General features: G+C 37.0%; 1 protein-coding gene across 1 annotated transcript in view; it reads right to left on the bottom strand.

The window, feature by feature from the left end:
* Positions 1-849: 849 nt before the first annotated feature.
* LOC137742066 (scarecrow-like protein 34) overlaps positions 850-10,684 on the bottom strand; it is a 60,647-nt gene continuing 50,812 nt past the window's right edge. Inside the window, exon 2 of the mRNA XM_088680135.1 lies at positions 850-870. The gene's annotated coding sequence lies outside the window, so the exon portion shown is untranslated. The remainder of the gene's footprint in view (positions 871-10,684) is intronic.

Raw genomic sequence — 10,684 nt, forward strand, 5'->3', positions numbered from 1 at the left:
CTTTGTTAAAAACTTATATGAAAAAGAATGAAGGGTCCCCTCCAGTTTCAAAAGTGTTTCTTTCTCAGCAAGGAAATAGAATACCAAAGAATGAGTGTTCCTTTCTCAGCTAGTTTCAAATTGTTTGAGCAATACTATATGAAAAAGAATGAAGGGTCCCCTCCAGTTTCAAAAGTGTTTCTTTCTCAGCAAGGAAATAGAATACCAAAGAATGAGTGTTCCTTTCTCAGCCAGTTTCAAATTGTTTGAGCAATACTATAGTTCATTTACACTTCTAGGATTATTTGTAGAGGTGGGATTCCCACTTCAACATGGTCTCTCGCGTGTGGAGTGTATAAGTCTATCCAATGGGGACAAAACTTAATGAGTGACGTAGCAATACGTGGATTGTTGATGGATAGCCCAACCTCTGTAATAAAATGGGATCATCCAACCTAAAATTAATTAACAATAAATTTAAATTCATTTAAACTATTACGCAAGCGTTTAATTCCAAGGTATAGATTCACACTCTCTCAACAATAAGGCTTAGACTCACATTTCTCTCCATACTAGCCAATTACCACTATCATGGTATCATTTCTCACCATCAGCTTGCTAGTCTTAAATCAGAAACTTATAACAAAAGCAAATGAAAAACAAAACCAAAACTCGAACAAATTTCAACTTGAAGACCTAAAGTACCGACTGCATGTACATAACTACATATCATACCAGTGGGAGAGGCGTTCAACCATCATCTATCATGACCAATACGCCTTCAGCCATCATATGCGTTGATCAAAAGCCAAAAAGATAGTTTAGTAAATATCTAATGAGAAACACCGCTCTTTCGTTAAGGTTCTTCGAGAAGGTATTACCACAAATGACCTGAAAAAACATGAAAAATGTAAATAAGCTTTTTTCTTTTAACTTGTTGAGTGAGTCGAATAACTCAAACTTAACCCTCACAAGGATAAACTTCATATTATAAAAAAGAGAGACTCTAATTACAAAGATGGCGTATTCAGGTACTTCAGCCACAAAGCCGACTACTATATGCATGCATGTATATTGGTGTACAACATGGATAAACGTAATACTTAAATGTGAAATGAAATAGTACCTCTGCCTGTTGAAGGTATATGGCTATTGCCACATCATCAGTTGACTACCACATCATTTGACACATCATCACAGATTACCACATCAGTTATTGGAGTTAGTTAGTCTGTTATCAGGTAGTTAGAGTAATAGCGTAGCTGATAAGGCATATCTGCAGGCTATATAAACATGTACTCTGTGTGTGTGAGATTCGTATTGAATCTGTTGAGAAATAACAAAAGCTTTCATTCTTCTTACTCTTTCTCTCGCTCTCATCTCTCTATTTCTTTAGGCTTTGCTGTTGAATGTTCTGCATACATACATTCATCTTTACATATCTAGATGAATGTTATCATGGTATCTTAGCCATTCGATCTTGATATGTTCACTTCCGCTGTGCTGATACAAGATTTCTGGTGATTGAAAAGCTTCTGGAGTTCTGGGTAGTTCGATTTCAAGATTATCAGATGTTATCTTTCTTTATGCACTCTAAGTGTTTGTGTAATTGTCGCAATGAAGAATTTTCTATGCAAGATTGAAATTTTGAAGGCCGATAGCCATTGCTTTTTGTTGTCGGTTGTATGATTGATGAAGTATATGTGTATCAAAGCATAAAGGCCGATAGCCATTGTTTTTTTATTGACGTTTGCGTTTTCATATAAACAAGGCCAAAACCAGAAGTGTTTGCTCTTAAAATTGGAGTAATCCTTGAAGAATTGTTGAGTCGTGGGTGTTTCCTTGATAAGTTGTGATTCTTGAAAACTGTTTGCGCAGTTGTGTTCTTCAAATTGCTTCAGATTGCTTGTGATTACAGTATTGTAAAGTCATGGTATTTAGTTATGTGAAAATTGAGAATCTTTTGGGCATGATCACTATGAAGTTGAAGGAAGATAATTTTGTCAAATGGGATTATTAGTTTCAGTCTGTGCTTAAAGGCTATGATTTCTTTGATTTCTTTAATGGCAAATCTCAGTGCCCTCTAAAGTTTGTTATTAATGTTGATGCTTGTGTAACTAAAGAGATCACTACTGCCTATAAAGAGTGGGTCAAAACAGATGTATCCTTGTTAAGTTTGCTTATTGCTATTCTTTCGGATGATGCCATGGATTACGTAGTTGGGTGTAAAACTTGTCAAGAAGCTTGGAATTGTTTGCAAGAACGATATGCTTCTGTTTTGGTGGCCAGGGTTAATCAACTCAAGACCGAGTTCTATACTGCACAAAAAGATGATGATTTTGTTGATAAGTACTTACTTCGCTTAAAAGCCATTAAGGATCAATTGATTGCTGCCGGGGAAAGAATAACTGAGAATGATTTGGTAATTGCTGCTCTATCTGGGGTACCTCCAGAATTTGAGATGATCATAACAATCATCTTAGCCAGAGAAACTCCGATTTCCTTGAAAGATTTTCGAGCTCAACTTCTTGGAGCAAAAGGTAGTATTGAATCCAGAATTACAACTCTGTCCAATTCTATGGTAGCTATGTATGTGCAAGGAAGTAGTTCTAATTCACAGAGGTTTCAGGGTGTCGATCAAGGTTATGAATAAGGAGAGAGTTCAAATGCATAGAGATATCAAGAGGGTAATCATTACAATGGTGGCAATACTAATAGAAGGAATAATTTCAATAATAACAAAAGGAATAACTACAATGGTGGGAATAATAACTCTCGGTCATACTCTGCATCTTCAAGCAGTGGGAAATATGTTCAAAATGGGGGTTCTCAAAGCTTATTTTCTGGAAATGGGAGCAAACAAGGAAATACTTGGAGTGGAAATATCAATTACAAGAATGGTATATCTCATGAATGTCAAATCTGTTCTCGAAGAGGGCATACAACACCAAATTGCTACTTTAGAGCTGATAACAGTCAATCATCTGGTGGGTTCTTGGTTTGTCAAATCTGTGGGAAAAGAAGGCATAAAGCTTTGGAGTGTTTTCATAGAAATAATTTTTCCTATCAAGGAAGTGCACCCCCATCATCTCTTGCTGGCATGGCTGCTCAAGGATCAAATGTAACAAGTGAACAAATATTCATGGATTTCCAGTTGCTGATACATGGGTAGTAGACACAGGTGCAACTCACCACATAACATCAAATGTAGACATTCTGAATTAGCTTACTCCTTATAATGGTGATGCTAAGATCACTATTGGTAATAGAGAAGGTTTGGTTGTCCAGACTATTGGTTCTTCTGTTCTTACAACACAACATAAGCCATTAATTCTACATCATGTGCTACATGTACCACATATTACTATGAATTTATTGTCTGTTAAGAAACTGTGCCGAAACAATAATTATTGGTTTATATGTGATAATTTGATCTTTTTTATACAGGACAAGGCAACTCGAAGGATTGTGTACCACAACAAGAGTGCTGATGGAGAGCTATTCAAGATACCAGTAACAGTGTTTTCAAGATCCAGAGTTCCGAGTATTGGAATATGTGCAGCTTTTGTTGGAAAGAAGATAAAGACTGCAGTTTGGCACAAAAGGTTAGGTCATCCATCTGAAAAGATGCTTAGTGTTATGTTGAATAATGCTGAAGTGTCAACTACTATAAATCTATGTCCTTCTATATGTACTACTTGTGTTCAAGGCAAAATGACTAAGTTGTCGTTTCATGTAAGTCAAGCTAAGTCCAATATTGTGTTTGAAAGGATACACTTCGATATATGGGGTTCTGCACCACAGCAGTCTATAGAAGGTTATATATATTACATAAGCTTTGTAGACGATTGCTCTCGTTTTGTATGGATTTTTCCGATGGTTAATAAATCAGATGCTTTTACAATCTTTACCAAGTTCCATGCTTTTATTGAGAATCATTTTAGTGCTTCAATTAAATTTCTTCAAACAGATGGTGGAGGGGAATATATGAGCAATATGTTCAGACAGTTTTTGGAGATAAAAGGAATTGTACATCAAGTTTCTTGTCCTCATACACCTCAGCAAAATGGTCTTGCTAAAAGAAAGCATAGACATTTGGTTGAGACAGCTATTAATTTGTTATCAGATGCTCAAATACCTTCAATATTCTGGTATCATCCTTGTTCTCATGCTGCATTTTTAGTTAATAAAATGCCTTCAAGGAATCTAAATATGCAGTCTCCTTATCAAGTTGTGTTTGGTAGTATTCCTGAGATTCAACATCTTAAAGTCTTTGGCACTGCAGTGTATCCATTATTAAGACCATTCAACAAACATAAACTGGAACCAAGATCTACTTAATGGATATTCCTTGGTTTTGCCCATGGTTATAAAGGAGTTATCTGTTATGATATTAAAACCAAAAAGTTCATCTTATCAAGGCATGTCATTCATGATGAAGATGTTTATCCCCTCACACAACCTCAACCACATAAGGCCTCTTCGAGTGATTGTAGGTCGTCTCAGGCACCTATTGTCATTCAGGTACAAGTTCCAAGAGAAATAGACATGGCTACTTCACACTTACAGACTGATTCACAAACAGTTAGTTCTATGCATATATCAGAACATGATACTGGTTCAAATCCATTTACTCCTGGAAATGGTGACAATGGTGCAAGTTCGACTGCCGGTACTTCGTTACATGGGTTTCCAAGTTCAATACATCATCATTCTCCTACAAATCATCACTCTCCTACAAATCATCACTCTGGTACACAATCACTGTTGCCTATCCACTGAAATCATCAACTAAAGGTAATTCTTCTTGATTTATCTCTATTTGATTTAAATTCAAGTACTGCCTCATCTACACACTCAATGATAACTAGATTGAAAAGTGGAACAATTGAGAGAAGAAATTATGCTGTTTTAATAACACATTGTCCTCAACTTCAGTCCCTTCAAATCACTAAGGAAGAGCTATTCATTGGTGGCTACTCCTTTATTTCTGAAATCATAGATGTCTTAGAATCTAAAACATTTAGGAAAGCTGTTACTATTCCACAGTGGCAAAAGGCAATGCAAAAGGAATGTGATTCTCTTAGAGCACAAGGGACTTGGATCTTGGTTCCACCTCCTTAAGATCGAGCAATAGTAAGAAGCAAGTGGGTATACAAAGTGAAGAAAAATCCAAATGGCAGTGTGTCCAGATACAAGGCAAGAGTTGTAGCTCAAGGTTTCTCTTAAGAACAAGGGGTAGATTACTTGGATACATTTAGTCCGGTTGTAAGGCATACTACGATTAGGATTATTTTAGCTTTAGCTGCTATGAATCATTGGAATCTCAGATAACTAGACATCAAGAATGCTTTCTTACATGGAGATTTACAAGAAGAAGTGTATATGAAGCAACCACAGGGGTTTGTTGATCTATCATATCATTCTCAATGTTTGCAAATTGATTAAGTCATTATATGGCTTGAAACAAGCCCCAAGGGCTTAGAACTCGAAGTTTACAAGTTATTTGGCAATTCTAGGATTTCATACTTTTGCTTCTGATACAAGTTTGTTTGTGAAGAAGGATGAATCTGATATCATCATTTTATTACTGTATATTGATGATATAATCTTAACTGGATTTAATGCTTTGAAGATACAACAAGTGATTCACGAGCTTTCTGAGGTGTTTGAGTTAAAAGACATAGGTCAGCTTATATACTTTCTGGGATTACAGGTTCAATATAAAGAGGATAAAGGAATCTTTGTTAGTCAATCAAAGTATATTAAAGATTTGGTCCATAAAGCAGGACTGAATTCGTGCAAACCAGCAAATACCCCGTGTAAACCTCATCATCCACTGTTGTATTTAGAAGGACAATTGTTGACAGATCCAACTACTTATCGAAGCATTGTGGGATCTTTACAATATCTGACCTTTATTAGGCCAGATATCGCCTTTGCTGTGAACACAGTATGCCGATTCATGTCTTCACCAATTGATGTTCATTTTGGAGTTATCAAACGAATTATTCATTATCTTCAAGGAACCATAAATGTTGGTATTACATTCTCTGCAAACACGGTTTCACAGTTCACTGCATTTTCTGATTCTGATTAGGCTGCCGATTTAAATACTCGAAGATCAATCATTGGTTATGTGGTGTACTTAGGGAATAATCCAATTTCATGGCAGTCAAAGAAACAAAATTCAATGTCGAGGAGTTCTACTGAAGTTGAATATAAAGCCTTAGTGCATACTGCAGCAGATATAGCTTGGATATGAAATGTATTGAAGGATTTGGGAGTGTTCTTGGATGCTCCACCTACCATTCATTGTGACAATATGTCTGCAATTGCACTAAGTGCTAATTTGGTGTTTCACTCAAGGATAAAACACCTTGACACAAATTATCATTTTGTGAGAGAGCGAGTGCAAGGCAATTTGGAGGTTGTGTACATCCCAACTGAAGAACAAACTGTGGACATTCTCACCAAAGGTCTTCACAATTCATCTTTTGTTAAACATTGTTACAATCTCAAACTGGAAAATCCTAGTTGAGATTGCGGGGGGATGTTGAAGGTATATGGCTATTGCCACATCATCAGTTGACTACCACATCATTTGACACATCATCACAAATTACCACATCATCTATTAGAGTTAGTTAGTTTGTTATCAGGTAGTTGGAGTAATAACGTAGTTGATAAGGCATATCTGTAGGTTATATAAACATGTACTCTCTGTGTGTGAGATTCATATTGAATCTGTTGAGAAATAACAAAAGCTTTCATTCTTCGTACTCTTTCTTTCATTCTCATCTCTCTATTTCTTTAGGCTTTGCTGTTGAATGTTCTGCATACATACATTCATCTCTACATATCTGCTAGGATTTTTTTTTTTTTGGACAATCAAGGTAAATTTCATTGAAAGAGAAAGCTACTACATGGTAAAGACAAGTCCAAAAGAGAGTCCAAAATGGCCAAGCAAAAACCCAACTCCATAAATGAAAACTACAATGAGAAGGGCCCAAAGTGAGCAGCCCATAGCAGCGAACAAATAAAAAAACCTAGACATGAAAATGTAAAGTAGCCACCTCCACCAAAACAGCCACACCACCATCGCAAATCCATTAGCACCACCTGGAAGAAAGGCCAAAAAACTAAATGGTTGAACGGAAAATGGGGGTAGGCAAGCTACCCACGTAGAAAGCGCTCCCATAGTCTTACCAAATAGTGCAAAATGCACTTTAAATGCTACGAACCACCAAAGTGCCCCTCCAAAGGAGATCCTAGGAGGAGACACCCAATGAAATGAGCAACAAGGGTAGATGGTAGAAGATTCATGGTGAGGAGTGATGTTTGGAGAGGAACAAGGCAAAGAAAATAAATATGAGATCAACTCAGGAAAGATTGAGACCAAGTTTAGATCAACTTGAGACACAAAATGCTTAGAAATAAAACATCCGAAAGCTAAATGCATAAAAGGAAAATCTAAAACTTCAACCATGGTGATTTGGAGGAGGGAAAAAGAGGGTGGAGTTAGAGGAACAGGGGATGATGATGAAATCGAGAGGAAATAGAGGAAGAGATGAGAGAAATGGAGGAAAACAAAGGGTGGAAATAGGGGAAGAGGAAGGAGGGCGAAAATCGGGGAGATATGAGGGAAATAGGGATAAAACAGAGGGTGGAAGAAAGGGGAAGAGGGAAAAGGGAAGAGGGCGAAGAAGGAAGGGCACTGAGCTGCCCCCAACCCCAAGCCAAAGAAAGAAGCCAATGACAAAGAGAGTTTCAGGAATTTAGAGGGAGAGAGTGGGCACAGAGACATATGCTAGAAAAGTAGGATGCTAAGTCTCCTCTACCTAGTTTGTTGATCATCATTTCCGTTGCAATTCTCAAAGAAGTTCAAACAAACATATTTTACAAGATTCCTACGCTGGCACCCAACAAGAAGAAGCATACACAATTCGGCCCTTCCATCCTTGAAGCATCTAATCACTATCTTGATCAATTACAAAATCTTTGTGGTGCCATACCCTCACCTTATCCTTAAAAATCTTCACTAAATCTTGGTCCAATGCCAAAGGCTGTAAACCAGCTCTCATGCATTAAACCTGCCACTGCTTATACGTCTCAGGCCTCTTATCCCTCTCTATGCCCTCACATGTTATTGCATTCATAGTTTCCCTTGTTGGATTTGGCATTAAATCAAAATGCCTAAACTAAAAAGGATTAGGATATCTTAGACGCAAGATATTTGGATTTGTGTTTCCTAGTTGGTTTGGGATTTGGTTTTAGTATAGGATTTGGTTTCCTATATTCTAGGGACTTTATGTAAACCTAGGATATCTATTAGTATAAATAGATGGATGTGGGATAGAGTTTTGTGTGTGAGAGTTTTTTAGAGGCATAAGTTTGTATACTTAAGTACACTTTGTGTTTGTGAGTTCTCTTGTATTTGTTGGTAATCAATAAAGCTTCCGTTGTTAGAGAAGTACTCCTATATTGGAGGAACTCTGAATTCGTTGTGTTTTGTTTATTGCTTGATTGGTTTTTGGTTTAGTTTATAATAAGTGGTATCAAGAGCTTAGGTTCTTATGTGGGTTGTGACTATCAAGCAATGACGAAGACTGGTGATTCCACCAGTAGTGATGATGTTGAAGAAAATTCTGACACTAGTGGAACCAAGACGACCATTTAGAGTGCTATGTTTGAAATTGAGAAATTTGACTGAATGAACAACTTTGCTATATGGCAGTGTGAGGTTTGAGATGTCTTGATACAACAAGGTTTGGTTGTTGTGTTATAAGACATCTCATTTTCGATGAAAAAAAAAGAATGGGAAAGATTGAATGCTCATGCATGTTCTACAATTCGGCTATGATTGGGAAAACAACAGAAGTATGGTGTAATGAACATAACTTATGCGAAAGAATTGTGGGCTGCATTGAAGACAAAATATATGAAGAAGAATGCACATAATTAACTGCATCTCAAGAGTAAGTTGTACAGGTTCCAGTACAAAAGGGAATGAAGATGATTGGCCATCTAGAAGAGTTTAACAAGCTTCTAGCTGAACTGGCAAATCTTAAAGAGATATAAAGATTGCATGGCCTGCATGGTATATGCATTTCCAGTAATTAAGGCTAAAATTCCCAATAATTTTGAAGAATCAGTAAATAGTGAAGAAGATAGTAAATGGCATAATTCAATGGACGATCAAATGTTCTCCCTTTACAAGAATAAGACTTGGGAATTGGTGGAGTTGCCTAGAGGAAGGAAAGCAATTGGTTGCAAATGGGTTTATGCAAAGAATGATGAAGTGGATGACAAGAGCTTGGTAAGATTTAAAGCTAGGCTAGTGGCTAAAAGATATGCTCAGAATAAGGGAATATATTACAATGAGATTTTTTCTCATGTGGCTAAGCACTCTTCCATTCGAATATTGCTTGCCCTAGTTGCACAATTCAACCTTGAATTGGTACAACTAGAGGTGAAGACTACATTCCTTCACGGTAATTTGGATGAAGATATTTATATGAGACAACCCGAGGGGTATCAAGTGAAGGGCAAAGAAAGATTGGTTTGTAAACTTAGAAAATCACTTTATGGTTTGAAGCAGTTGCCCAGGCAGTGGTATTTAAGATTTGACAAGTTTATGAAGGGTCAAGACTATACAAGAAGTCACTATGATCACTGTGTTTATCACAAGAAGTTGAAAGATGGTTCGTTCATGTACTTGTTAATCTTTGTGGACGACATGCTCATAGCCTCAAGCAATATTTCAGAGATAGAAAAGTTGAAGGAGCAAATGAGAAAGGAGCTCAAAATGAAGGATCACGGTAAAGCCAAGAAAATATTGGGAATGGAGATCACAAGGGATAGACAGAAAGGTTTGGGATGTTTGTCTCAGAAGCAATATCTTGAGAAGTTGTTACCAAAGTTTGGAGTAACAAAAGACACTAAGCCTGTAGGAACTCCATTAGGTGCTCTCTCCAAGTTGAGCAGTCAACAATGTCCCAAAATCGATGAAGAAAAGATGAAGATGGATGATGCTAATTTGGTTGGAGGATTAATGTATGCTATGGTGTATACTCGTCCTAATATAGCACACGTAACTGAAATTGTTAGTAGATTCATGCATAATCCTGTAAGAGAGCATTGGAATGCTGCTAAATGGATACTAAGGTATTTACATGGAATGAGGGACAAGGGTATTTGTTTTGAAAGATGTGATGAAGGAATTGATAAGTTCTCAGTTGGTTATATGGACTTAGACTTTGCTGGAGACTTAGACAAGAGAATATCGACGACTGGGTATGTGTTTACTATGACAAATGGTCCTATATGCTGGAGATCAATATTACAACCAACAGTGGCACTATCAACCACAGAAGCAGAATACATGGCTATCGTTGAAGCTATCAAAGAAGAAATGTGGACTCTGGGGTTGTTAGGAGATTTAGATGTAGAACAACACAAGTTGGATGTATGTTGTGACAGCCAAAGTGCCATTTATTTGGACAGATATCGGGTACTTCATGCTAGGACTAAGCACATTGATGTACGATATCATTTTGTGAAATAAGTGGTAGCTAAAGGTGATATTCATCTAAAAAAGGTTGCTATAGAAGATAATCTAGCTGATATGTTGACAAAGGTTGTTAATGCAGCTAAGTTCGAGCATTGCTTGGTTTTGGTGCAGTTGAAGCAAGTTTGATCTTGT

Source organism: Pyrus communis, chromosome 11 (assembly GCF_041283825.1).
Source record: "Pyrus communis isolate YQ-2024b chromosome 11, ASM4128382v1, whole genome shotgun sequence".
In the NCBI taxonomy this organism is placed as follows: Eukaryota; Viridiplantae; Streptophyta; class Magnoliopsida; order Rosales; family Rosaceae; genus Pyrus; species Pyrus communis.